The sequence below is a fragment of the Thermobia domestica genome, chromosome 9 (genome assembly GCF_964235325.1).
Source record: "Thermobia domestica chromosome 9, izTheDome1.hap1.1, whole genome shotgun sequence".
Classification (NCBI taxonomy): Eukaryota; Metazoa; Arthropoda; class Insecta; order Zygentoma; family Lepismatidae; genus Thermobia; species Thermobia domestica.
Window position 1 is genome coordinate 74,844,169 of NC_137462.1, and position 27,924 is coordinate 74,872,092.

Genomic DNA, 27,924 nt, shown 5'->3' on the forward strand with positions numbered 1-27,924 from the left:
TATGATATTAAATGTATTATGAATATATGTAAGAGCGCTCGTGTCTGTCCCCCTAGACGTGTATTGGTTGCTATAGTTTACCAGAAGTCTTCCGACGAATTTAAGAATGTAGATTTTGTTAAGAATACCGCCGTGCACTTAAGTAATTTTCCTTTTCCTCTGAATCAATGTAAGTGATAACCTCTGTACTTATATAATGGCATGCATTGAAAAAATATCGGCAGGTCTAAACGTAACCCCCATCATAACAAATATTATCCCTGAACAATTAACCTAAAACCATTGTGGAAAGTGTACCTTGAATCCGTCTCACCTTCATATGTATCCTGTGACTTGACCAGTTTTTTTTTTTTTATCCTCAATTTGAACCATCATACTCCGTACACCTGTGGAAGATCATTTTTTTTTTTAATCCGAACCATGTATAAACATATACGAAAGTGATCCTAATGAAAGGTCTCGTGAAGTGTCCCAGTGTTGGATAAATAACTTGAAATTATTCGATTAATAAATTTGGAAATAGACCGTCTAAGAGGAGAAACTTCCTCTAGTGAAAGTTATTTTCTCGAAATCCCTAGATGGGTATAGACGTAGCAGTGTGCGATTGCAGATATAAACTGTTACCAGTTACAAACCAAATATAGACGACGAATGGTTTTGTAAACCAATAGATATATATATATATACATATAGAGATATATATAAATGACCACAAACTAAGTTAAATGGAGCGAAACGTTTTGGACACTACGACTAGTGCGTGAGTTGTGATTTGGACGCTCGAAATTATTAATATTTTAATATCTCGACGTGAGGTAGAGACTCATATAAGTTCTAATACACCAAAAGTTTTTTTTCTTCCCTCTTTGTCCAATTTTTTTTTAAGTGAAATAAGTTTTTTTCTTTTGCGTATGTCGCAAATCATCATTTTGCTTTAGCATGCCTAAGATATGATACGTGTAATTATTTTGTTTTCCTTTCTTTTTCGTTTGTCAATATGATTGAATATATAAAAATTTACTAAAATATAACACTATGTACTCTATTAATATATAACCAAGAACTTGTGCTTTTAATATTTTCTTCATAATTATTTGTTTTGTCTTTTTTTTCACTATGAATGTAATAAACTATTTGTACCTTTGTAGTTAGTTGGTTTCCTTTAAACATATATACACTGTCCTGAGTGAGTGAGCGTGTGAATGCATGATAGATTTAATATAAGTAATTTTAGTGATATCATTTGTCATATTAACATCTGTAATATATGTGTCATGTTTTAATATATGTGTTAAGGTAAATAACCTAGGTCATGAAGGACCGTCACTAATGGTTTAAATCGGCTCGAGGAGTGAAGCAAAAATAGCAGGATAAGCCTAAATACGACATCTTTCTTCCAGGAAGTTGAGACTTTTATTGATGCGATACATAAATTTATATTGAGTTGATAAGTGTGATTTTTTTTTTTCCTCGGCTAATTCATATGTGTGGTCGATCCTAGAGGACAGAGTTCAGATGCTGGATAGTTATCAATCACCGGTTGGAATAACTTTACAAAGAATTAAATTTCACTTTTCTCATTTCCAGGTCTAGGTCTGGGCAACCCCATGATCGTGGTGCCTGGAGCTAGGTCTGGGTGGTATGAGGGAACATGTGTCTATTCCGAAGCATTCCAAAATTGATTAGTTGTTAATAACATTTAGAATGATTCATCTTTCAACGACTTTCCCGACCTTTTACTATATTTCCGGAATTATCCAGTAACCTGTTTCTCATTAAAATACCCTATTTCTTTTCTTTCTTCTTTACCTACCTCCTTCTTTTACCCTTCTACTTTCTTCCCTTTCTTTCGTATTTCTAAATGAAAGAAAACGGAGTCATGATTGAGAGTAGTCGCTATTGGCACGGTCAATAAGTTGTTTCGATGAGTTTTCTTCGGGAGTCCGATATGGAATAATTAACAATAACAAAAGGTTTATTGGAAGTTACTCTATTGGAAAATAATCTGGATTTCAATCAGTAAGTGATCTTTCGTAATCGCCCTCGTTAAAGAAAATTAATTTCAGCGACTCCTCTCCAACTCTACATTAGCTCTTTTATCTTCGTTAAATTTTTACGTCTTCTTTCAATTTTGGCTAACCGTGACAGGATCCGTTGCCCTAGAAACTGCAGTTTCTATGGCAACGGACAAGGAGTATTTCTTTCAAAATTGTAATATGCCTGTTATTGTGTGTGAACATGGCAATTTTTACATAGGAGTGCACTACTTAATTAAGACACTTGCTTTACTCCTGTCTTTCTTCTAATTGTACATGATTACTACGTTGTATGAATAATGTTTTACTTCAGCACACAATTTCCTTGTTGCTGAAACATTTTACCCCTTGTTATCGCTTTCATTCGTTCATTCATTCATTCATTTTTCTTTCTAATCTTGTGTTTTCAATCTGACCGTTTTTATTTCTTTTCCCATTACTTCTTTCTGTCTAACTATTGTGCTAATTCTTTCAGTTTAACTCTGGATGTAATAAGATCGAGCAATGAGAGTACAAACATCATAAGCTCTTCAGCACTTATTATTTTTAACTCAATACAGAATTTGCATAATTACTATACAAAATAGCACTTTAAAGACTTTATATTTACATACAATACGACTTACATTGAATACTGTAGTTGTACATTTGTTATACAAAGTCAAAAATGGAAATTATTTCAATATTCATCAAAGCACCACTTTCAAGCATAGGCCAAGCCGACGTCAATGCATACATGTTTAAAGTTCCTATCTACTTATCATCCGAGACATCTAAAAATTTACATTATCAATACGAATAACATAAAATATGATCTGCTTTACACCTCTGTCTACCGATATTATACGTAATTTCTAAATTACTTTGCAGCACGTGTATTCACCATGTTGCCCTAAACCTTGGAATTCTGCGAGCTGCCAATAGCTAACCAATTCTGCCAAATTCTGATTCAATAACTGCACTATGTTCCAAATACCTGTAGAGAAACAGAAAATACAAATCTCATTTAGCTGAAAAGCAACATGAAACAACAATTAATGAATAATTTTCTTTTTTCTTTTCTTTTTTCAAAAATAAATATCCAAATAACCATTCTTCCATTACTCTACTATCAATTATTATCAAAATTTGTGTCAATACTTGTGCTCAATATATGAAAAAATATATAAAAGAAATCCTTACGGGAGGGATTTCGCAAAATTATATTAGATCAAGAACTTTTAGATCACATTTATGATACAAACATTTTTAGGTCACGAACTAGCCAGCAAAAGAAGAATCTATGAATGAAGTTTTGTCGATGTTTAAAAATCACCCGGTGGAATAACTAGAATCGTTTTATATCATGAATTTCATATACAGAGGATGTCACAGCAGGTGACCGAAAATATTAACATATTGAAAAGAGCAGAATTTGAGTAAAACCATTTAAGACTTCTCAGCATCAATATTGTTATACGGTAAAATCGCTTATAGTTAGTTACCTGTATAAGGTTTAGCCTTTTTTTAAATGTGATGTACCTTCTGATAAAATCGAAATGCATTCGAGATAAATCAAACAAGTACTTGCTCGCAGTATTATTGTTGTTATACGTATAGGTTCGAGAACCTCCACAAAATGCAATGAATCATAACTACATAGGAACCTGAAACGTCCGAACTATACGAGTGGGTAAACTTGAAAATTTAAAAATGGAAATAGGTAAGTGTAAAGCAAACACTTGAATACAGTGCAATGGTCGGAAAAAGGTGAAACAAGAAAGGTAAAAATGCGTTATTAAACATGGTTTCAGAAATAATATACGGAACATTAAGACTACTAGGAGTGGGCATAAATTCGGACCACAGTCTCTTAGTGGCGGAAGTGCAAAGCTGGTTAAAGTCAGTCAAGAAAAACGGGAGGAGAAATTGACGATTGTATGTAACAGTAATGCAAAAGAAAATTCTGGCAGCAGACAATACGACTGGTTGCGTAGAACAAGGAAAATTAAACAGACTCTACTAGATAAACTCAAGAACAACACTGGCAAGATGAAAAGAGCACCTAGAAAAACATGGATAACTGAAAAAATGCTTATGATGATGGAACGCAAAAGGGCGAAAACCACAGACACCAAAGAATACAAAAGGTTGAATAATGAATTGAGAAAAGAAACTGACAGGGCCAAAGAGCGATGTAAAGAAATAACACAACTTCAACGACGTGGCAAATATGATCTGATGTGTCAGAAAGCATAAAATTGGGTGGGAAAAGTAACAAAATTATACACACATTTGGAATCGAATATCAAGAAGATGGCCAGCAAGAAATCCTTAGAATCAAGGAGGAATGTACAAAGGATCTATATGACGAGAAGAACCGCTCAGGAAATATCGCGATCGAAGCAAAAGAAGAAATCAACGAAGACAACGAACCAAGAATTCTGAAAGTCGAAGTAATACAAGTAATCAAAGACATGAGAAGGAAGAAGGATACTGGAGACGATGACATACCAGCGACTTGGTGAAAGGATTAGGAGACAATGCAATGAAGGCATTGACTTCACCTATTAACAAGGACACCTGAATAGATAATGGCCGAAGGATTTTCTACATGATACAATGGTTGTATTGTTTAAGAAAAAGCAAGCAAAGAAATGCACTGATCACACAATACTGGAAATGTTATTAAGCACACACTAAATACGTGGCTGGCAAGTAAGACAAGAGATTTGAAGTCAGATCAATTTTGGAATTCCGGAAAGGAAAAGGAACCAGATATGCTACTGGGTTGATAAGAATTACAAAAGATCGAGTCCTTGAGGTAAAGGAAAAGTAGAATTTGTGCTTCATCCACTGGAAAAAAAGCTTTGACGGGTAAATTGGACGAAAGTTTTAAAAATACTTTAAAAAGTCGAGGTAAACTGGAGGGATCGTCTATTTATTCGCAACCTATACACAGAACAAAGAGTGAAGTTGTGCCTAAACCAACAAGAAATCAACAGTGTAGAGATTGAGAGAGGAGTCGGCGACAGTGATGTTGTACGTCATCCCAATTACGTGAACGCTTAATGAAGGCAGGATTAATGGAAGTTGGAGATTTCAAGAATAAGGAAAGATCATTAACAAGGTGAGATAAACGGATAACATAGTTATTATAGATAGACCAGAAGAAGAATACAGATAATGGATAGGATAGTTGACACTGGGAAGCAATGTGGAATATGGAATTAATGTCGAAGAGTCGAAGAAAAAAAAAAAAAACACCATGGAAACACGCCCTTACTAAGCAGAGTAGAAAAGACCACTTCAAATGTCTGGGAAGTACTTGGAGAGAAACTCATAGCACTAAAAAGATCAGGTCAAGAATTGCAGTGGCTAAAGAGGCATTCGACAAGAAAAGGTTATTCCTAACTAGCAGGTTTAACATTGAACTGAAGAAGTCGGTCAAATATTATATAGAGAATTGTATGGTTCGGAGAGTTCGACATTATGTAAGATAGAGAAGAAATATTTACAGAGCTTCGAAACGTGGTGTTGGAGAAAGATCGAAAGATAAAACGGAAACTAACAAACGAAAATATTTTAGCATGGGCTAGAAAGAAAGGACGATCTTTGTGAAGAAATTGCTTTCTTGATATAGCTAAAGAAGGTTAGAAGAACAACAACACAACTTATCGATGATTTGAAAAATAATAGGAAATATCCAGAAACGTGGAAATATTTTCCAGACGTTAAACTAACGGAGGAGGGGGGACTGCCTGTTATATTCCATTCACCTTTGGTTCTGCGAGCTTCATGGGGGTTCACCTTATGAAGAATTAAATCGAGAAGTAATTCACATGTTGAGTGTTGGGTAACTTCCTCACTAATATGCCACTGGATATACGTCCAAAATTACACTCCAGAATTCGTACAAACTTCGATAATCAGTTATAACAAGCGAAACGTGACATTATCAAGGAAGCGAATTGTATATCATTCACAGAATCGTTGGTAACTGACCAACTCTCGTTGCCATGGCAACAATAGAAATAATACATTTCAGTGTTGGCTGTTTAAAAAAGCCGTTAAAAAAAACTGGTTTAAAAAAACGAAAAATGTTCGTAAAAGTGTGTGTTCGTAAAATCTTGATGAACACACATTTGTGGGTTATCACCTGTCACTTCCGTATATTATTCGTATTATATTCAGACCTAAATTCCCCATTCATTACTTGAAGAGATTATAATACAAAAGCAACTTTTTTTTTTTTTTTTTTTTAAAAAAAAATAAGTTTATGTTTCTTTTGTGATTTGTTTATAGTTTGTTGTTATTGTTATGCAATTGCAATCAAAGAAAAATTCTAAATATTGTTTCATTTCGGTAATGTTTAGTATTGATAAAATACATTGAAATACCGTACTTTTTTTTTGGGGGGGGGTCATACTAACCCCACGAGAAGCATTTACTGAAATCAGAAGTATCTTTGGTATCTATTTATGTATAAATGCGTCAGAGACAAAGTGGACTCAATTCTTATCTTTATTCACTTTTCTTACTGATATGCACATTATGTCGTTGTATGGCTTAACTTGGACTAATAAAAGTCGTAGTGAACTAACTTGGACTTAATTAGTTCTTCTGTACTCTGCAGTGTTTTGAAATTGTCCATATGTAATTCTGTATAATGGTTTCACTTATGCAACTGTTTATCTTTTTGTTCTTAAATGACCCTTGACAGTTAGACAATTATATTTAAAGTATGTAAAGATCAGTACAGCGTATTTTATCAGGAGTCCTTCGTGAGTGATTCGGCAGACGTATCGCATTTGTGGCCAATTAGTCCCGGTTTCGAGTTCAAATGGAGGACAATTTGTTTCGGATGTAAGTCGAGAAACGGTTTTATGCTTATGTGACCCCTTCCAGCATAACCCGGTTGTTGCATAACACCAAGGTGAAACGAATTTACTTCTGTACATATGTGATATAAATACATAGAGCAAATTACTTAAGCCTGGTTTAAACGAAAAAAACCGGGTTTAAACGAAAAAAACGTTTTTTTTTTCAACAAAAACCATGGTTTTTGCCAACCCTGATACATTGAAAGTTAACTGAACTTTAAAATACATTTTAATGCAGACAACTAAGTGCGATGACTGGTGTATGAATATTTTTCATCCTGAATATACTCTAAAAATGATCAATTCTAATTTGATACCGGTAATGTCACTTTTTAAGAATAGCTTCTCTTTGCTGTAACTCACTAGAGTCTACAAGTTAAATCTCACACAGTATGTATTGAAAAGGGGGAGGGATTACAATGTACGATGGACTTTGCTTCATGTCCGATAAAAAAAAAACTTTTTTTTGTAAAATCCAGCCCGGGCAAAGTTTTTCATCCTCCGCCGCCACTGATGTGAAGTACTTCTCGATTTAATTGTTCAAAAAATTCTCACAGTAATAACAAGAAAAAGGTAATTTGGTTTGTCATGATATTTTTAATATACACACAAAACTCCACGATCATACTTGGGAAGTGAAAAGATGGGGTTGTAGCGATTCTGTTGAGAAGAACTACGGAAAATGCACAGTTTTACCTCTGTAAAAGGTAATAAAATGTAAATGCGAAACTTACCATTATAAATTATTACAAATATTCATTAATTTCTATCATTAATAAATATACAGAAAGGGACTGAAGTAGAGCACTAATATAAGGTCGCATCTAAAATTACCGATTTTAATATAAGAACACTGGATGTTGCATTCGTTATTTTTGAGCACTAAAATAGGAAAATCGTGGGTTTACTTACACAATTGGTGGTGAGTATTGATTACAAACCAGCATAATTCCGCAAAGTGAGAAATAAAATATTTTAGCAAAATAATATAAACATTATATATGTAATATGTTCTGTAGAAATAATATGCAGATACTATTACCTGTATCAAAGGCATTCAAATATAAGACCCTATTGCGTATATCTACAGTAAATGCTGAAGACAATATAAGAATAGGAGCATGGAAGGAAAGGGGAACCGATTTCGTGCAGAAAAAATCATATTTGTAGCCACAATATACTAGTCAGAATATCATTAATTTGCACGCAACCGATATTAATAAGAAAATTAAATATAAGTGAATATTATTTCAGACTCTTAGACCATACCTTCAGCTACAATTTATCCAAGAAAGCGGCAGGAAAACTATTCTCTGCCTTATAGTGATAACGCACATGTCCTAAAATGAGAACTGTATACAAAAAGTTAACTATTTTGAGGTGCAAGGGTGCATTTTACACCCTTAATGTACGGTAACCTTGATGATATATCTTTTTTCTACATCTACAGATCTTCATGGACTTAAGATAAAATTTTAAATTGATACACTGCTTATATACTGGGATATGATTTTCTGTATTATGCGTTATGCAATATTAGAAGCTCTCGAGAACGATCCGGAAATCTGCAATTCTGCTACTTTGGTTCTCTTTCTCCACAAACTATTAGAACAACGGAAGGAAGAGTTCACAGGTCTTCACACCTAAATAGTGTTAACAAGTAAACGAAGTTTCATTAAATTTGACTCTGTGGGTGACATTTCTGATTTCTTTTCCTGCGTGATTTGATGTGTAATGGGCTAAAATGAACCACAGTTAACTTCAAATAACTTTTCTCGGGCTATCAGCCAACAGAAAATATTGACTTCTGATGTTTCGAATGCAGATATTGCATTCACCTTCAAAGATTGTTATGAACACATCGGAGATATGTGAACATATATTTATATATCGTGGTTGTGTAGAGGTGGAGTTATAAGTTGAGGCTTGTGACTGGCTGAGGCAAGGAACTCAAGAGACTTCTCGTAACTACAAACCTAACCTTTCCCTCTGCCAATCACAGCCCTCAATTCATAGCCCTGCCTGTACATAGCGACTATATACAGTAGAGCGTCGATTATCCGAACGTCGGTCAACTGAACGACCGCTTAACCGAACTGTGTACTCGCTCGCACCTGTTACTCTCCCACCCTACCGTCCATCATCCCCCTCACTCCCAAACCAAGTTTCCCACAGTAGTCGCCGCACTGAGCCACCGCTGGCGAAACATTGCTTCTAATGGGGTCTTCATAAGGCGCTGCTGACCAGCCAAGCCGACAGTCGCTGTGTTTCAACAATCAGCACACTTCTGTCGGTTTGGCACTGGCTGTAGAAGTACAGTCCAGTACAGTGCAGTCCAATACAGTTCGATTATCCGAACAAACCAGTTTTCCGAACACCCATGTCCCCTAATTACTTCGGATAATCGACGCTCTACTATATATATACAGGATTGTAAATGCTCACTTTTGAAACAAGCTTAGATTAGCTCAAACTCAGAGTGTAAAAAATGAGTTAAGTCACGCTCAAACTTAAAGCTTCTAAAAGGAGCGCGCCCAACTCGTGCTAAAACTTTTGAGCTACGCTCAACTTCACGCTCACCATAAGGAAAATATGCTTTGATGATTTAATACAGATATTTACAATGGTGCAGATTGAGAACGATCCGAATCACAATTGGAATTATTAGGGTAAAATATATTACTTTTCAAACAAAGAATAATGTCTAAGGAACTCATTTATATAACCGGCAAATCTGTTTTTACAGTAATAAGGTAGAACGTGATCTCCATATGTGTCTTCATAACAGAAGCACTCCACACATCTTATAGAATTAGTTATGCATGATTCCCGAACTTTTTTCAATTGTATTCTATTATCGTGATGTCTTGATAAATACATATATTAAGCCAATTCTGAAACTAGGCGCGTTCTAAGAAAATAATTAAACGAAGTAATTATAACCACATTAAGGTTATTATGTCAATCTATGCTTTGAAGTATATTTTTGAAGATTTTTTTTTTTTAACCTATTGTAATAAAACCACTGTGGATTTTGTGGCTGGGGAGAATTCCAACAATATTACCCTTTGGGTCTCGTTGTTACCCTATTTTAAGCAGGGTTTGCCCAAGTGGGCCCAGTCCGAAAAAACCGGTAGGCTTATTCGGGTTGAACCCAGCTGAAAAAAAAAATCTGGGTTTTTGAGCTTTTTGTTAGTATATTATTGGTAAAACTAAGGTCATCACATTAAAAGTTATTTTTATCAGATTTTGGTCTTTCCTTGGGCGAATTAAATGCTTTCGCGTTAAGGTATACAACACCCTTCAACATAAGACATTTATAAAGTTCTGAATGAATAAGAAACCTTACCTTAGCTTGAGATAATTGTAGAACAAATTAATATATGGATTATGCTTATAGCCTGTTTGAAGTAAAATATACAATTTTATATTTTAGAAAATACTTTCCGTGAATAGTGTGCGCACCGACTCGGCGACGCCGAAGGACGTTATCCCTCGTACATTTGACGGGTTTAAGGCCATAGGTGCCGATACTACCAATACATATGTAGTTCATTAGTAAAACTATTAGTATTAGTTTTTATTTCCTTTGATGGTAACACAAGTATTTTTCAGTAAAATTTGATTTTCCAAAAACAACAGTTTAGTTCAGTTATTTGTTGCTACTCTTCAAATAAGTATTCTGTAGAATCAATACCACCAATAGCGTAAAAATTATTGTCAAATTTAAAAGCTTAATGTCCGAAGTTCCGAAGATTGCGTTACGCTTATTACTTCAAGTGCTCAATTCAAAATTCCGTACTAGTTGAAGTTTCGATGAACAGAAAGAAAGCTGCATTTTCGAAAGAAAAAAAAAGTAAAAGAAGTGCTCGGAAAGTTCCTGCAATTGAACGCACAAAGCATCGGAAGTGAATACTTTAACAATAAAAGATATTCATTTTACGCTGGATAATATTTAATTTAATTTAAGACATTTTGAAACACTTACTTTATAAAATATGAATTATATCTTTAATTGTTTTAAATTAATTTTCTGGAAAGAACAGTCTTTGAACAATTGCTTGGGAAATTCGCGTAATTGAACACACAAAGTATCGGAAGTGAACTTCAACAAAACATTTGGCGAATATCACTGAGGCTCCTAGGATGATTCGAACTACATTTGTTCTTTCGTCTGCCAGTAACCACACTACTACAGGACACCACTTTCGGTCTTTTAAGTTTAAATTTTCAGGGTACAAAAACGACACACTAAATTTCCTATATAGAATTTGGCGGCATACCGACGTAAAATTTCAAAATGATGGCCATGTTTCAAACCACGCCTGTTACCCACGCTACAGGACTTTCAAGTTGAAATTTTGAGAGTAGAAGCACGAGACATTCTAAATTTGCTGTATAGATTTTCTCGGCGATTCAATGTAAAATTTCAAAATAGCGGCTTTTTTTTTCCCCCAAAACAGCAGTCAATAGAATATTGTTGCAAGTTGGGACAATGATAATCTTGAAATATAAATTACATTTTAATACTTTTACCCCAAAGACACGGAAATACTTCGAAAAAAACCAATTAAACCCGAAAATATCCCATGGGCCCAGGTGCGTTGTTTTTTTTAACAGTTTTTTTTTCAAACCCTGATTTTAAGGGTGCAAAAACTTGTAAAACCTTTTACAAAAAAAAAAAAAAATATAATAATAATAATAAAATATGAATTGTTGTGTTTGTTTTCTTGTATGATGTTCCCTTTCCTTGAGATTACATGCTATGTTGAATGCATCACTGACTAGTGACACCGAACCTACTGGGCCCGTATGGGCTCGTCATCAGCAGTCACTGATACACTCACCATGCCAATCATCTACGGAAAATAGAACTCAAATTTGGCCCGAAATATAAAGCTTCCAAACTCTCTTCCATCTCAACTCACAGCCCGACATCCAGGCCTGCAGTTCATCATTCACATCCCATCCGGAAATAGGCTGTGAACCACGACTACAGACACAGGACACCGACCTCCGAGTGGAGCTGGCACTGAGCACAAAGAAGATCTTGATGTTGTCTGTGAAAGTCCTATCTGAATTAAAAAAAAATCTTTTGAAACAGAATTTTGTAATTTAAAAAAAAAAAAAATCCAAACTAAGATTTTGATCGAAACTGATAAAATGAGAAATTTCTACAGATTCGGTTGTTTTCAACTCGGTCACACTAAGGAAAGTCTCTTCCCTGAATTTCACAGCTATCTCATTTCCCCAGTAAACTTATTCTGCGCATACTGCTCTTGTTTTTATCATGCTTCGCATGCATACCAAAACATCGACTACATATTTCTACTATTTCTCAAAATTACAAGCTAGTTAGATTTCGTATTCAAAAAGAAAGATGCATTCACGGCTAGTAAGTTTTATTTTCTTTCAAAATATTCATGAATGTAACACAAAATATTCGTTAACAGGAAAATATTTACATTGAACTGACATACCCATCTGAATAAAATTTAATAAAATCGATTTCTATACTTTCAAAGCCAAAACATTATTTACTTTTGTTTATATTCTCGAAATATTCATATTCTTTGATATTCATTGAATATTCTTGCCTTCTAGAGCATTTCCATGGTATCGACACGCAAAACAAACAAAAGAGTACAATAGAAAATACAAAACACTACCGAAAATAATAAATTCACTGCCTACAGATTGTGGTTAGCTTAATTTGCCTTTTGTTTACATATATTCCTTGGTGCTTACACTCTTCTGTGCATCGATTTCGTGGCCGGCGTAGAGGATTTACGCTCTTCGCGACCTCTTGTCAGCTCGGACCCACATGACAATCTAGCACAGGCAAGACATGCATATAATATATTCACACAACTTAAACCTAAAGCCCTAATCTAACTAAACTAACTTAACCTAAACAAGTATATATATATTAATAAAAAAAAAAAAAATCACACATACATTTCCTAAAGCACCATACTTAACTTGCATTTATATTTTATTTTCGCTACCACACTTCTACCGAAGACGCAGTGGTTAGTTTTGCATTAGTGTCGTTCAGAATATATTCAATTTCTTAAAAAGAAGGAAAAATATTTACTAGTAATTATCAACATTGCATTTTATAACTTGATGGGTATCAGATTTCTAAAATAGTACGTAGGTTTAACCTATTGATGAACGTTTTCGGTTATCGGTACGCAAGATGCATGTACCCTTGCACTAGACAAATAGCCGTGAAACTGACACTTGTTTACATATTCAACATTCATAATCATTCTACGTCAAACCAAAGAAAACATGCCAAAATGAATAAAGGTTGAATTTTGAGCAGAATTACCGCAAATGAATAATTTCTAGATTCTTGGGGAATCTAAACATCTTTCAACACTGGGGAAAATGTGTGTGTGGTACACACATTTTCTTGAGATTACGACAATCGCTCCTGTGCTGAGATTCTAGCTTTCTTTCCCCCCCATCGAATGAAAACACGGTGTCACATTGCCTAAATCTACATGCGTGCGGCGTTGAGGGAAACTTTACGAATTTAGTGCTTCATATTACAAGTATTACACAAACACCAGAAAATATATTCACTCATGATAGTTTGCCAGAACAAGGAAAAATTTGAATCCAAATACCTGAGTTTCACTTTCACTGTTCCTTACTTACTTGACATCCTCTTCTTACACCAAGATTAAACGGATATGTTAAACAACAAAAAAGTCCTGATAACTTCCACCCGAGGTTCCTGGGAAACTCGTGATACGTGGTCTCAAAAATAGGTTTTTGGAAACTCCTTCAGCACCTTTCCAGAAAAGCCATCGAGCGTGGCTTGACTTCTTCTTCCTCGTGTCTGCACCACTACTCAATATTCTTTCTCTCTCTTCCACCGTCTCCTCTTTCTTCTCTTAGGTTCTCTGGTGGACCGAGAACGCAAAATTTGCTAAGGAGCTCATTCCATACCACTGGATAGCTACAGGCTAGTATCCGTTATGTTATGCGAAATTACTTCACAATTGTACTATTTCCGAATTAACAATTTGTTGAAACACCAAACGTCGTGCAGTTATCTCTTCCAATATTCGCCAAAACGAAGAATTTGACACAATTTTCACGTGATTACAAATTATTCCACTTTTTCGCAGACGCTAAACACTGCACGTCTGACTCTTGAAATGGCTGACGCCGTAAGACAAAGAGTTACGAGAAGATGATCCCCAATTGGAAGATAATGATGACGTAATCATAGGATGATAGGCTTCTGAGTGAAGATCAAAGAGAACCGAAATCTCAGCCGCAGCTGTGATTGTGGATTAGCCAATCAGATAATTTTACTTCGAAACAAAGAGATGCACCAAGAAGAAATTATGGCTGACTTTATTAATTTTGGAATTTTGAAGAAGATTTTACGAAATAAAATTTTTAGCTTTCTTGTGAAGATTCCCTATGCCGAAATATGAATAGAAATGAACTGAAAACCATTGAAAACGTTGAAATATACACTTATTTGTCTAAAATAATAATATATTCATGGATAAATACGTAAAATATATAAAATATAATTAATAATCATGTAATCTTCATCTAACCTATATTGAAACGCTCTGTTTTACTGAAATTTACGCAAAATTCTCAACCTACGGTTTGCTCTACTATAAAATAAAAGTTTCTATTAACATTCTAAATAAATTTTAAAATTTTCCTACCAACATACAAGGTGTTCAAAAGCATCGGGCCATGTTACATTATGCTGAGCATAAGGTAACATCCTCCGGGAGCTTCGGAGAAAAAAAAAAAATCTGAACTTATGAGTTCTTCTTAAGTTGTTTTTTTTTTTTTTTTTTTCGTTACTACTAAATTACTAGAGACTATACAAGATAAAACATCTTTTTTTTTTTTCCTTCAATTCTAATTACAACTATACATTCTAATCAAGCTTAACCTAATCTTAACCTATAACTGGTTTTTTTCTTTTTTTTTTTTTTTTTTTCATCCTTCTAATAATTCCTTTCTTTTCTCTTCTGAACAGCGAAACAGTTTCAGATTGTCAAAACTCTGAACTCCTATATTTTCTCCCTTCAGAGTCTGCAATCTCGCTGAATTTCGAGACAGAGATACCACTTGGTAAGGTCCGACGTATGTGTGCATAAATTTTGCAAACACCTTTTTGGGTATAGACGATATATGGTGAGTTTTCACCATCACCAAAGAACCTTCTGTAACGACGTCTTGCTGTTTCCGCAGCTTTCTTTCCTTCTTCGGTTCTGCTGCCGGAACAGAAACTACAAATTTCTTGTCTTCATTTACCTGCACCGTCTCTTTTGGCCAAATGAAGTTTTCCTTGAAGCTCTTGGATGCTGAATACGTTAAGAAACGCTCCGCTGGAGTACATCCGAGAGCATCACACCAAGAGTGATTACACAAATCTTGGGCTGCTTTTAGAAAATTACTCCATTTGGACTGGTTCTCACTACAATTGAGAACCCTTCCAGATGGCATGTAATTTTCTAAAATCCCCGAATTTCGGAATCTGCCAAAACATTGAATTTTGAATTTAGAAGGTTAGTATCAAAATCGAACGAGGTTGTTACCAAATTGGAATTTTGACTACTCGCTAACCGATCTTGTTCTTTCTGGGGAGTTGAGGAATCCACATCGCAGTCCACACTCTCCCCTAATGAGGGCTGCGGTATGCATTTCCCAAACTATTCCCGTTCGTTTCCGGTGGCTGAGCCATCGTCGGTACGAATGACGTGTATTGCGGAGGCCATCCAGTGGACATCGCCATGTTCACTCCTGGGGAAGAAGTGGACGTGGGAGGCGCCACTCCCCCTCCAGGAAGTAAATTCGGCGCGTATCCTGGATAGGCTTGCGCTCCTGATGAGGTCATCGCGTTTGGCGCGCATGTCTGAGATGTACCCCGCGGATACCCATAACTCATCGCTGCTGGATAGTAGCGTTGGTTGTACCCATACGGAGCATTCCGATTTCCATTACTCTCTCTTACCCAATTCGGTCTTCCTTGATTGGGCCAAGGTCTTCGGGACTGGAAGTTCCTTCTTCGACCCCGGTTTCCGGAAAATCGGTCATCTCCTTTGCCATTGGAATTTCCTTCCTTTCTCTTGCTTTCGTCTTCCTCCGTCTGAGACGAAGTATCTTTGGTGGTTTGTTTCCCTAACTTTTCTGTCTTTTTGACGACTTTCGCCTGACGTACCTGAAAGCGTCTAAACTTCTTGTCCGTGACCGGTTCACTAGGCTCTGGATGTCCCTCTATTTCAGCTATTTTCACCATAAGGTGCTGAATGTTCTTTGGCTCAACAGCTCTCAACAACTTGGCGTCACCAGCTGGTAAGCAATCCAAGACTATCTCTATCAGTTCACTTTCATCCGGGTGTTGTGCCACAGCATAATATTCTGCCACTATTTTCCACGCAAAGTCCGTTAATCGGCTGTACTTTGCTCGATCGTATTTCATTCCCTGAATGAACTTCTTTTGCAACCTTTCCATTCTCGCCGAAAAATAGTGTTCTCGGAACAGACGCACAAAATCCGCGTAACTATTTATGTCTTGACATACAGTCTGGAACCATGTCTTGGCCCCAGCTGTTAAGCAACAAGGTACCAAGGTTAGACGTTCGTGTTCAGACGCCGAAATTACCTTAAAAGTTTGTTCCAAATTTTCTAGAAATGTTCTAGCCAAACCGTATTCACCAGAAAATGTAGGTAAGTGATTTAATTCAGAGAGTCTTAAATTTAGAGTTCGCTTACCAATGCCTTCCTCGCTTCTACTGGGGTTCACGGGAGAATTGTGGCCAACCACGGGGCTCTTTGCACCCAATTGATTTTGACCGAAAATGGAATAGTGTTGGTAATTTTGTCCAGAAATTAAGTTGTCTGGCATTGATACCACCGCGTGACCACATATTCCCTCCTGAACTCCAGCACACGAAGGAGTCATGTCTGCTACACTACTAGAGGACACCACATGGTTCAACCGACAACTAGGATTGGAAAATCCTGACACCTGAGGCGAAACTAACAATGGATTCGACCTCCTGGACAACGCCTGACTACCTATTGCCTCAACACCGGACATATGTGACTTGTTTAAATTCAACGTACGTGAAGATAATTCAAAGGGAAGGACATTTGTGCCGTGAATGTTGGTCGGCTGACAGACAGAGACAGTCACCGTGGGAATAGTACGAGTCTCCCCAACTGAAGAGACCGGTACATCCACTTGGATGTCTGACTCGGTCCCGTCAGACTCGATTCCATCACCGACAACAAAGTCTCGCGCTCGCTTACGACTACACCGTTTATCTTTTCTTTGGTTCGTTTTTCCCTCTAACGTCTGAATCCTGGCTTCAAGTGCCTGACACGACCTTTGGGTACTGAGTTCGAGATGTGAGAACTCCTTTGTCAAGTCGTCACATCGTCGATTCTGCGCTTCAACCGATAACCGGAGACCTTCCTCAACGGCATCTACCCGCGCGTCTATTTTATTCTGATAATTCCCAACAGAGGTATATAAGTCGCGAACTTCCGACCTAACCGCCTCTACGTCTTCGTTCACATGGGCTACTTTTTCATTTATCGTTTGTAACAATTCAAATTTTACATTGTCCAATTTCTGATTCACTGCCTGAAAGTTATTATGAATATCCTGAAATTTACTGTCAACCCGATTGCTCATCACTTGAAATCTTTCGTTTAGGGTTACAGTTAACGTTTGACTGAAGCGTTCCATCATGGCCGCGAAGTCCGTTAGTTGCACATTTGAACCGGAAGCTACGTTTCCTCGACTTCCTTCCTCTTTCTCAGAATTGTTCGGACTACCCCGCGTTCCACGTTCGCCTTCATCACTTTCAGTTTCCGAAGATTTCGGCAGTGGCAACACTGTCGCCTGTTTCGCCAGGCAGGGCTTACATAGCCACGGCTCACTACTTTTGTCTAACTCCTGTACTTGTTCCTCGGACAAGCCATAACATTGGGCATGCACCCATCTAAAACAGCTGTCACAATAAACACTAAACCCAGCAATTTCGTCTGAACAGCATATATATTCACTCGGATGCCGAGATTCGTTACTTGATCTGCTACCCACAGACATTTCCACTTTCATTGAAGATTGTTTCCCACAACATCACGCACATATAGATTCAGAAGTGACCATGTTTCATTCAATGTAGCGATTGTCGTAATTATCCCCATTACAATTACTCTGCTGTGATTGCTTGTTTTCCTTAGCGCTCGCGTAGGATTGAAACAACAGAAATCCTGGATAAGGGTCGCCATTTTTACAAAAAAAAAAAAAAATATAATAATAATAATAAAATATGAATTGTTGTGTTTGTTTTCTTGTATGATGTTCCCTTTCCTTGAGATTACATGCTATGTTGAATGCATCACTGACTAGTGACACCGAACCTACTGGGCCCGTATGGGCTCGTCATCAGCAGTCACTGATACACTCACCATGCCAATCATCTACGGAAAATAGAACTCAAATTTGGCCCGAAATATAAAGCTTCCAAACTCTCTTCCATCTCAACTCACAGCCCGACATCCAGGCCTGCAGTTCATCATTCACATCCCATCCGGAAATAGGCTGTGAACCACGACTACAGACACAGGACACCGACCTCCGAGTGGAGCTGGCACTGAGCACAAAGAAGATCTTGATGTTGTCTGTGAAAGTCCTATCTGAATTAAAAAAAAATCTTTTGAAACAGAATTTTGTAATTTAAAAAAAAAAAAAATCCAAACTAAGATTTTGATCGAAACTGATAAAATGAGAAATTTCTACAGATTCGGTTGTTTTCAACTCGGTCACACTAAGGAAAGTCTCTTCCCTGAATTTCACAGCTATCTCATTTCCCCAGTAAACTTATTCTGCGCATACTGCTCTTGTTTTTATCATGCTTCGCATGCATACCAAAACATCGACTACATATTTCTACTATTTCTCAAAATTACAAGCTAGTTAGATTTCGTATTCAAAAAGAAAGATGCATTCACGGCTAGTAAGTTTTATTTTCTTTCAAAATATTCATGAATGTAACACAAAATATTCGTTAACAGGAAAATATTTACATTGAACTGACATACCCATCTGAATAAAATTTAATAAAATCGATTTCTATACTTTCAAAGCCAAAACATTATTTACTTTTGTTTATATTCTCGAAATATTCATATTCTTTGATATTCATTGAATATTCTTGCCTTCTAGAGCATTTCCATGGTATCGACACGCAAAACAAACAAAAGAGTACAATAGAAAATACAAAACACTACCGAAAATAATAAATTCACTGCCTACAGATTGTGGTTAGCTTAATTTGCCTTTTGTTTACATATATTCCTTGGTGCTTACACTCTTCTGTGCATCGATTTCGTGGCCGGCGTAGAGGATTTACGCTCTTCGCGACCTCTTGTCAGCTCGGACCCACATGACAATCTAGCACAGGCAAGACATGCATATAATATATTCACACAACTTAAACCTAAAGCCCTAATCTAACTAAACTAACTTAACCTAAACAAGTATATATATATATTAATAAAAAAAAAAAAAATCACACATACATTTCCTAAAGCACCATACTTAACTTGCATTTATATTTTATTTTCGCTACCACACTTCTACCGAAGACGCAGTGGTTAGTTTTGCATTAGTGTCGTTCAGAATATATTCAATTTCTTAAAAAGAAGGAAAAATATTTACTAGTAATTATCAACATTGCATTTTATAACTTGATGGGTATCAGATTTCTAAAATAGTACGTAGGTTTAACCTATTGATGAACGTTTTCGGTTATCGGTACGCAAGATGCATGTACCCTTGCACTAGACAAATAGCCGTGAAACTGACACTTGTTTACATATTCAACATTCATAATCATTCTACGTCAAACCAAAGAAAACATGCCAAAATGAATAAAGGTTGAATTTTGAGCAGAATTACCGCAAATGAATAATTTCTAGATTCTTGGGGAATCTAAACATCTTTCAACACTGGGGAAAATGTGTGTGTGGTACACACATTTTCTTGAGATTACGACAATCGCTCCTGTGCTGAGATTCTAGCTTTCTTTCCCCCCCATCGAATGAAAACACGGTGTCACATTGCCTAAATCTACATGCGTGCGGCGTTGAGGGAAACTTTACGAATTTAGTGCTTCATATTACAAGTATTACACAAACACCAGAAAATATATTCACTCATGATAGTTTGCCAGAACAAGGAAAAATTTGAATCCAAATACCTGAGTTTCACTTTCACTGTTCCTTACTTACTTGACATCCTCTTCTTACACCAAGATTAAACGGATATGTTAAACAACAAAAAAGTCCTGATAACTTCCACCCGAGGTTCCTGGGAAACTCGTGATACGTGGTCTCAAAAATAGGTTTTTGGAAACTCCTTCAGCACCTTTCCAGAAAAGCCATCGAGCGTGGCTTGACTTCTTCTTCCTCGTGTCTGCACCACTACTCAATATTCTTTCTCTCTCTTCCACCGTCTCCTCTTTCTTCTCTTAGGTTCTCTGGTGGACCGAGAACGCAAAATTTGCTAAGGAGCTCATTCCATACCACTGGATAGCTACAGGCTAGTATCCGTTATGTTATGCGAAATTACTTCACAATTGTACTATTTCCGAATTAACAATTTGTTGAAACACCAAACGTCGTGCAGTTATCTCTTCCAATATTCGCCAAAACGAAGAATTTGACACAATTTTCACGTGATTACAAATTATTCCACTTTTTCGCAGACGCTAAACACTGCACGTCTGACTCTTGAAATGGCTGACGCCGTAAGACAAAGAGTTACGAGAAGATGATCCCCAATTGGAAGATAATGATGACGTAATCATAGGATGATAGGCTTCTGAGTGAAGATCAAAGAGAACCGAAATCTCAGCCGCAGCTGTGATTGTGGATTAGCCAATCAGATAATTTTACTTCGAAACAAAGAGATGCACCAAGAAGAAATTATGGCTGACTTTATTAATTTTGGAATTTTGAAGAAGATTTTACGAAATAAAATTTTTAGCTTTCTTGTGAAGATTCCCTATGCCGAAATATGAATAGAAATGAACTGAAAACCATTGAAAACGTTGAAATATACACTTATTTGTCTAAAATAATAATATATTCATGGATAAATACGTAAAATATATAAAATATAATTAATAATCATGTAATCTTCATCTAACCTATATTGAAACGCTCTGTTTTACTGAAATTTACGCAAAATTCTCAACCTACGGTTTGCTCTACTATAAAATAAAAGTTTCTATTAACATTCTAAATAAATTTTAAAATTTTCCTACCAACATACAAGGTGTTCAAAAGCATCGGGCCATGTTACATTATGCTGAGCATAAGGTAACAAACCTACGCACAAAATATGTGAACTGACTCCACAATAAGAAAGTATGGTTAACCTTCCGCACCGTGCGGCCTCGGATTAGACGCACATGAACCTGTTTTCCACGTTGTGCTGCTATTTATTTCTTGTTGTTATAATACACCTTACCTAGAATTAATCTTCTTTCATTTCCGTCGTTCATTCTTAAGTAATAATCACAAGTATTTCCTATATTCATAGTTTGTATGATCTTCGCTAGATACTTATTCGTCTGTATTGTATTACTTCGCAAAATTAGTATCTTTCAACTGTTAAATGTTGCAAACTTCTTATTGTCCAGAAATAACCAAAATAATGAATCCTTTTTGTTTTCATGTTTCCAAACAACAATATAAACAACATCCCACCGCTGTATTATGTAAGTAAATTTTTAGAGGGGGGATTGAGATAGAGCCCTCTATTAAACACACGTTCTTAGGACGTCAAAATTACAAACGCATACAAAAAAAACTTCGTTCCTGTACTACGTTGCCATAGAAGGGATGCTTATATTCAAGAAATATGAACTTCTCTCGGCAGAAAATGCACTCTTACTGCCTTACAAACTGTTTATTAAAAGAAGAGTTGCTTTAATGATCGGAGATTGACTTTAGCAGGACTAAGCGTATGCACATATGGCATAAAAACTGCACCGCATAAACCACGAATGCTATTTAACCGAACAGGGCAGGAGCGCAGGAAGGGTTCCGAGCATGAGCGAGGAGTGTATCCGTTATAAGCAGATGCGTCAGCGCTGCTATATGTATAAACGAGGATGGTAGAAAAATACTATATAAAGCATTAAGCACATGCCTTGTGTGGCACAGTCTTGCGGCATTGTGTACACTGTCTTGTCATAGCATTTCACTTCATCATGTCTTTTATATGGAGAACTACGTAGTAAAGAATACGCTTTCCATTTCGTATTTCTACCTTATACGTGTAAAGGTTAGATATGTTTTGAGCACCTGTACAATTCTATAGTGAAAACAAGTAATATTTCTTCCGTAGGTTTTACAAATTTACTTCCTCATAAGGATAAACTTTACAATACACGCTCCAGCTGCGCATCGATGAGTAGGAACACTTTAAAAGGGTACTATATAGTAGACTAAGATAGGACTAAGTAGGGTAGGAGTAGGAACTGGTTAGTTTAAGGGTAGAGACGTTTTGACCCATTTTCGTAAAATTAACAGTGTAATTTCTCGTTTCTGCGTGAGTATACCAGCTGGAGCGGGCACTGTAAAGTTAAACCCCCCATGAAAGGGACAGCATCAAAAATTGGGCCCAATTTGGTTCAGACGCGAACTCCTCTTATTAGTTTCAGCTCTATATTTCTGTATTTTCCTCCATTATTGTAACATACACATCGTGTTTAAAACACTGCCATATTATGCTCTATTCCGTTTATCTCATATCGGATCCATCCGTGAACTCATATAATCCATAAATCCGTAAACTCATATAATCCATAATTTAAAATCGGTTCCTACCTTATTAATCAATCTATACTGACGAACTTCATAACCTTGTTTATTGCTCTCATGCTGATATTTCGTCTAATATTCATTCTCACCATCGCTGACGCGCCTGCTCCATACGGACGCACACTCAGGCAGGCATCACTGCAGCACTCCTGCCCTGACTCGGCTAGATAACATTCATGTCATTTCTAATGGCCACTTAGCACAATCTGGTTTGTGTACTTGCGAAATACAATCACAACTAAAGTAAAAAAACGAAAGCTGTAGAGTTGGTGGGTACTAGTAGGCGGAAAGACAATAATACAGAAACTATTACGAAAAAATCAGTGACAGAACTCGGTAATACCTTACAACGCTGGTGTGGCTTTAACTTTTACACTACATTTTTTTTTTTTTTTTCTGAATGGCATCCCTGAATTTTACTTGTTTTAAGTGTAGTATCGGTATGTGCGAACAAACAAATAGGGGTATATTTTTAGTATTGGGGGGCCAAAACTGGCCAAACCAGGATGATTTACAGGAGAAATGAGTTGACAGTGGTGTTCAAGTTGTCAAGAAAGTATTGTACAGAATTTTTGAAAGGCAGTAGGGACCTATACAAACCGTAAAGGTAACTGGAATAGAATAGAATATTTTTATTGTCGTTAAACAACATTTGATGTAATAGACAACGTCAACAGAGTATACAAAATGGTATATACCGGTACAGAGAAAAACAAATGAATTCATGGTAACGAAGACAGAAAACATTGTGCCCTGCGGGGCTCTAACTCGCCTTCACTCGCTAACGCTCGCTTGGCAATACTGTCTCAATTTAATGTTGATGACCTAATGTAACGTATGAAACCCTAAAGAGGCCGAATCGGAATAGATTATTGCAAAAAAGTAGGCGAAAAACTGGTCCACCAAAGCTAACCCAAATAGGTTAAAAAGCATGAGGATGCTATTTCTAAAAGGAAATGTAAATTCCGTTGTTTTATAACTGTTTCCATTTCTAATTTCCACAATACTCTATAGTAATGAACGATTTTTTTTAACGATGTCTGTCCTTTTTAGCCTAAAGGGTATATCATGAGATATTAAACTAAAACAAATATTACTTTCACACTGTATCTACCTTCATAGATGACTTACATGTTCCACACCTTCATAAACAAGTTCTTTAAATATTACCCTTCCCTTCCGAAGTAACATATTTTACCTGCTGATTTTAATACAATACCCCATATTCGTAACTTACACTTCCGAAGTTCAATCAAATATCATAGCACTACATTAATTGCTATTTTGCCGTCGGGAATGTTATACTTGAACTACATTAAAAAAAAAATCACTCAACATTAAAACTTATCTATAAAACCAAGGTGCAAAAGTGGAAAATGTATTAAAGAGGTGTTTAAAATTTCTTACAATTATTCTTTCATCACTTAATGCTGGGAGTTCTTAAGTTGACATAACCACAGCAACAGGACATGACGTCACTTAATGTCGTCACTACCCTGGAGCACTTAATGCGCAGTGTATCCATAAGCAAGGCAGCTCTGTTGACAGTATTACTGCTGAGATAATATGCCAAGGTGGATTATAATTTAAGACATACCTGGAATTTGTTCGTGTACTGTTGGACAATAAAAAACACATTATGTTGTTACAGCGGTTGTGTGAGTTGCGTTTTACATTCAACAAACAAACAAGATTATACACAAACAATGCACTGAATAATGCGTAAATAATTGCGGCTTGTCCCATCAAGGGCGGGGAGAACGCCGGGATTTTTTTTAAATCTCATTTCGTGCTGCGCACTGATACGTGTATCAAGATTGAAATTTCAGGTTTTCTCAGTTATGTTCTATTTTTTAAGTGTACTGACATTCATGATATATCAATTTATTTTAGCACCAAATGAACTCTTGTAGGTTTAATAAGTGTTTTGGAGTGGCAGAAACGGGATTAAGAATACGTGGACATTTTTAAAATTACAATTTACAGGTAAAAGGTGTTAATTCAGAACAAAAGACAAATGTTTAGGGAATTTATTTATGAAGGCGCAGAATATGTAAGTCATCTGTGAACATAGATACAGCAATAAGATGTTGCTTTAATTCTATGAAACCCTCCATAAGGGCGTTATTCCAGGGCTGCAAACTAATGTACAAGGGACTTTAAATATGACTATTTCGCTGCCTGAATCTACCCTAACCTAACCCGAATTACTGCTACTCTACTACTACTAGTATACTATTATTATTACTACTACCATTACTACCGTACTATACTACTACTACTACTGCTACTAGCCTATTATTATACCGGTACTATCATTCCTACTACCAGGGCCGAAACCAGCTACAAAGGTTTGGGAGGACCGTGAATATGTTAGGGGGGCCAAGTCTTTAAAATTATCTTATAAATATCTAGTTTAAAAGTTTAAAATTAATACAAAATATGCTGTGCATATGCTTTCCAGTAGTCAAGCAGAGTTTTCTTCATACATTGCTGCTTGGCTGCTCGAATTTCCGCACACACTTCAGCCTGAGAAACTACACTAAGTAAATCAGTTTTTTTTTTTTTTTTTTTTGCAAGATAAGTTGTTGCAGTTCCTTTAAACTTCTGAGAGCATCTTGATACGTCTTTATTCTACACTCTTTTTCGAATTCGGTACCGGATTCGTCGTCTTCTTCCATTTCGTCTTCTCCTTTCCGACTTTCCATATGAATCTTGATAAAGGTGAGGGGATTAAGGACAAATTGTGGGGGTGTTCAACAATGTCCAGAAAGATTTAACAAAAGAACGAAGAATTTATCGCAGACATGTAATATATATATTTACCCTCTTTAGAATGTAATGTATATATTTACCCTCCTACAAAGTTCTAAACACTGCAGTCTGGAACTCAGAATATTCCGTTAAAGGTTTATTTTGCTTTCCGTCGTCCGCATAACACAGTTTCCGCTTGATAAAGGTACTTTTACACGTTTTCCACTCCAAAATTTATGGGACCATGAAATATTTCCGTTTAAGACAGTTTTCCGTTTAATAAACGGTCCGTTGAAGGCAGGTTTTACTGTATTTGAACAATTATCTCTTGTAGCGCCCCTGAATTTTACCTGTTCCTGGTGGATCACTGGCATGCGCCAAAACATGTACAGTCTAGAACGCGTGATGACATTATTTTCATCGAGAAATGTGGGTTTCAACTAATATGAATTTGTCCACGTATTATTGATCTGGACTGCGGAAACTGCTCTATCCCAATTTAAGGATGCACATTAACACTGATGTAATAAAGTAATTATGCAGCCTATACCTAAGCTACACGAGGTTTACGTCTACGCACCCACCGTTTCAACTTTTGAAGTATTTCGTTTTATTAGCTTATCGACGTCGACCATACCCTAGACGCCGCATGGACAAAGTCGCACATAGTACGAACTATTCGCAAAATCAAAGTAGGCGAATCACTTATCGTCAATTTTCGCATTTATTACTGCCTTAAAATGTGGAGGTCCTTAAGTGACATGAATTCCCACCTATATCCGTGTGTGTTGTGGATTACACGCACAACATTTAATGGATTTATCAAGAAATACTGAACCCACAGGTTCAGCACCCACATAACTGCATTACTTATGAACAAGGGAGCCCATCAAGGGGGGGGCAAGGGGGGACGATCGCCCCCTAAGAGGAAATTGTACTTGGGAATACTGAAAACCCAATAGAATTTTTACATTACTTACAGCAAAATTTGAAACTATATTTGAAACGTCGCTTATACTTGCCCCCCTTGGAAACCACAACATGGGCGCCCTTGCTTATGAACTGCACACTAAGAAAAATCCGTTCTCCGGACAGCAGTATATTGTACAAATATACAAAATCCTCTTGCTTACTACAGAAATCAGTATGGAGCATATGCTACATACGCACTGCCCTTAGATGTTACATCATGCCATTGCAGGATGTCTGACATCTAACAGTTTTCCGTATATCACCTATGTTACATTCTGCAGCTATATTCTATCCTGCTGTGGACATTCTGCGTCGATTTGTATGTGAGATCCTGAACGCCTATATTGTTTCATACGGAAAGCACGTATACATTGAACACTTATGCGGAAAGTATTATAAAACATGCGTTTTCAGTTATACGTCTACTGTACGTTAAATCAAAAAACTACAGGAATTACGCATGTAACCTACCGCTTTGAGTACGCTACCTACATTTTTTTCTCAGTATGTGCTTTGAAAACTAGCCATATGTCGGATTACTGGGAGAATGCATTTTTTGTTGAAAATCATTGCTGTTTTCTTAAATGTTTTTGAGGTTAATCTACCTAAAGCCAAACATACCACTAACTAAAGAGTTTCAAACAGTATTGCTGAGCATGAGTAGCCGCTAATGCTCTTGCCTTTGGTCCTGGGATCGATTTCCGGCAGGGTCAGTCGGTCGAAAAGGTGTAACAGCTTTTTCAGGCTAGCTATCCTAAATGAGGTTTTTCCTGGGATTTCCTCATTCACACCAGGTAAATGCCGGGATGGTATCTAATTTACAGGCCTCAGGCCGCTTCTTTCCTTATCCGTTCCTTATATCCCTCCCCGTACCGTGATCGTGTGCTCGCCGAGGATGTCATCACTTCAACCTGACGTGCTTAAAGCCATAGATGCCGGTAATGGCCATGACTTGTATCAATAAATAAATAAATAAATAAATATTGACGAGCGAGCGCTAGCAAGCGAAGTCGGGTTAGAACGCCGCAATGCACGTTATATTTGTCCATTCTAATTAATAGCAAATAGTAATTGCAACATTTTCCATTCAGCATACGGCATTTCCAGTCTACTCAGTTCACAAATTACTCACATAGCAATATCAATTATCTTTCCGCAACATGAACTCATTCCACCTATAAACATTGTGTTTTTACGTAGTTTTGGTCCCACGTTATCCTACAGAACCCGAGAAATATATTACATACTTCTTTCGTAAATTTTGCAAATTCAAACTCATAAAATAGGACAGCGCCATCGTTTTCTACGTACAGTAAACGTTATATATTTTTTAAAAATTAGTAGTACAGTCTTCTTTCACACGCAGTCATTATTTTAATCATAAATTACTGTTTTTA

The 27,924-nt window shown here is 36.5% G+C and overlaps 1 long non-coding RNA gene across 2 annotated transcripts in view; it reads right to left on the bottom strand.

Moving 5' to 3' along the window:
- Window positions 1-24,397, bottom strand: part of LOC145694755 (uncharacterized) — a 30,038-nt gene extending 5,641 nt beyond the window's left edge. The window contains exons 1-2 of one of the 2 annotated variants that reach the window (XR_014133044.1): window positions 24,209-24,341; window positions 2,663-3,012 (exon numbers count right to left, since the gene is read on the bottom strand). This is a non-coding gene — a long non-coding RNA (uncharacterized LOC145694755). Of the gene's footprint in view, window positions 1-2,419; window positions 3,013-24,208 lie in introns of those variants that run through there. The other variant, XR_014133043.1, reaches the window with a different exon arrangement.
- Between the last annotated feature and the right edge of the window lie 3,527 nt (window positions 24,398-27,924).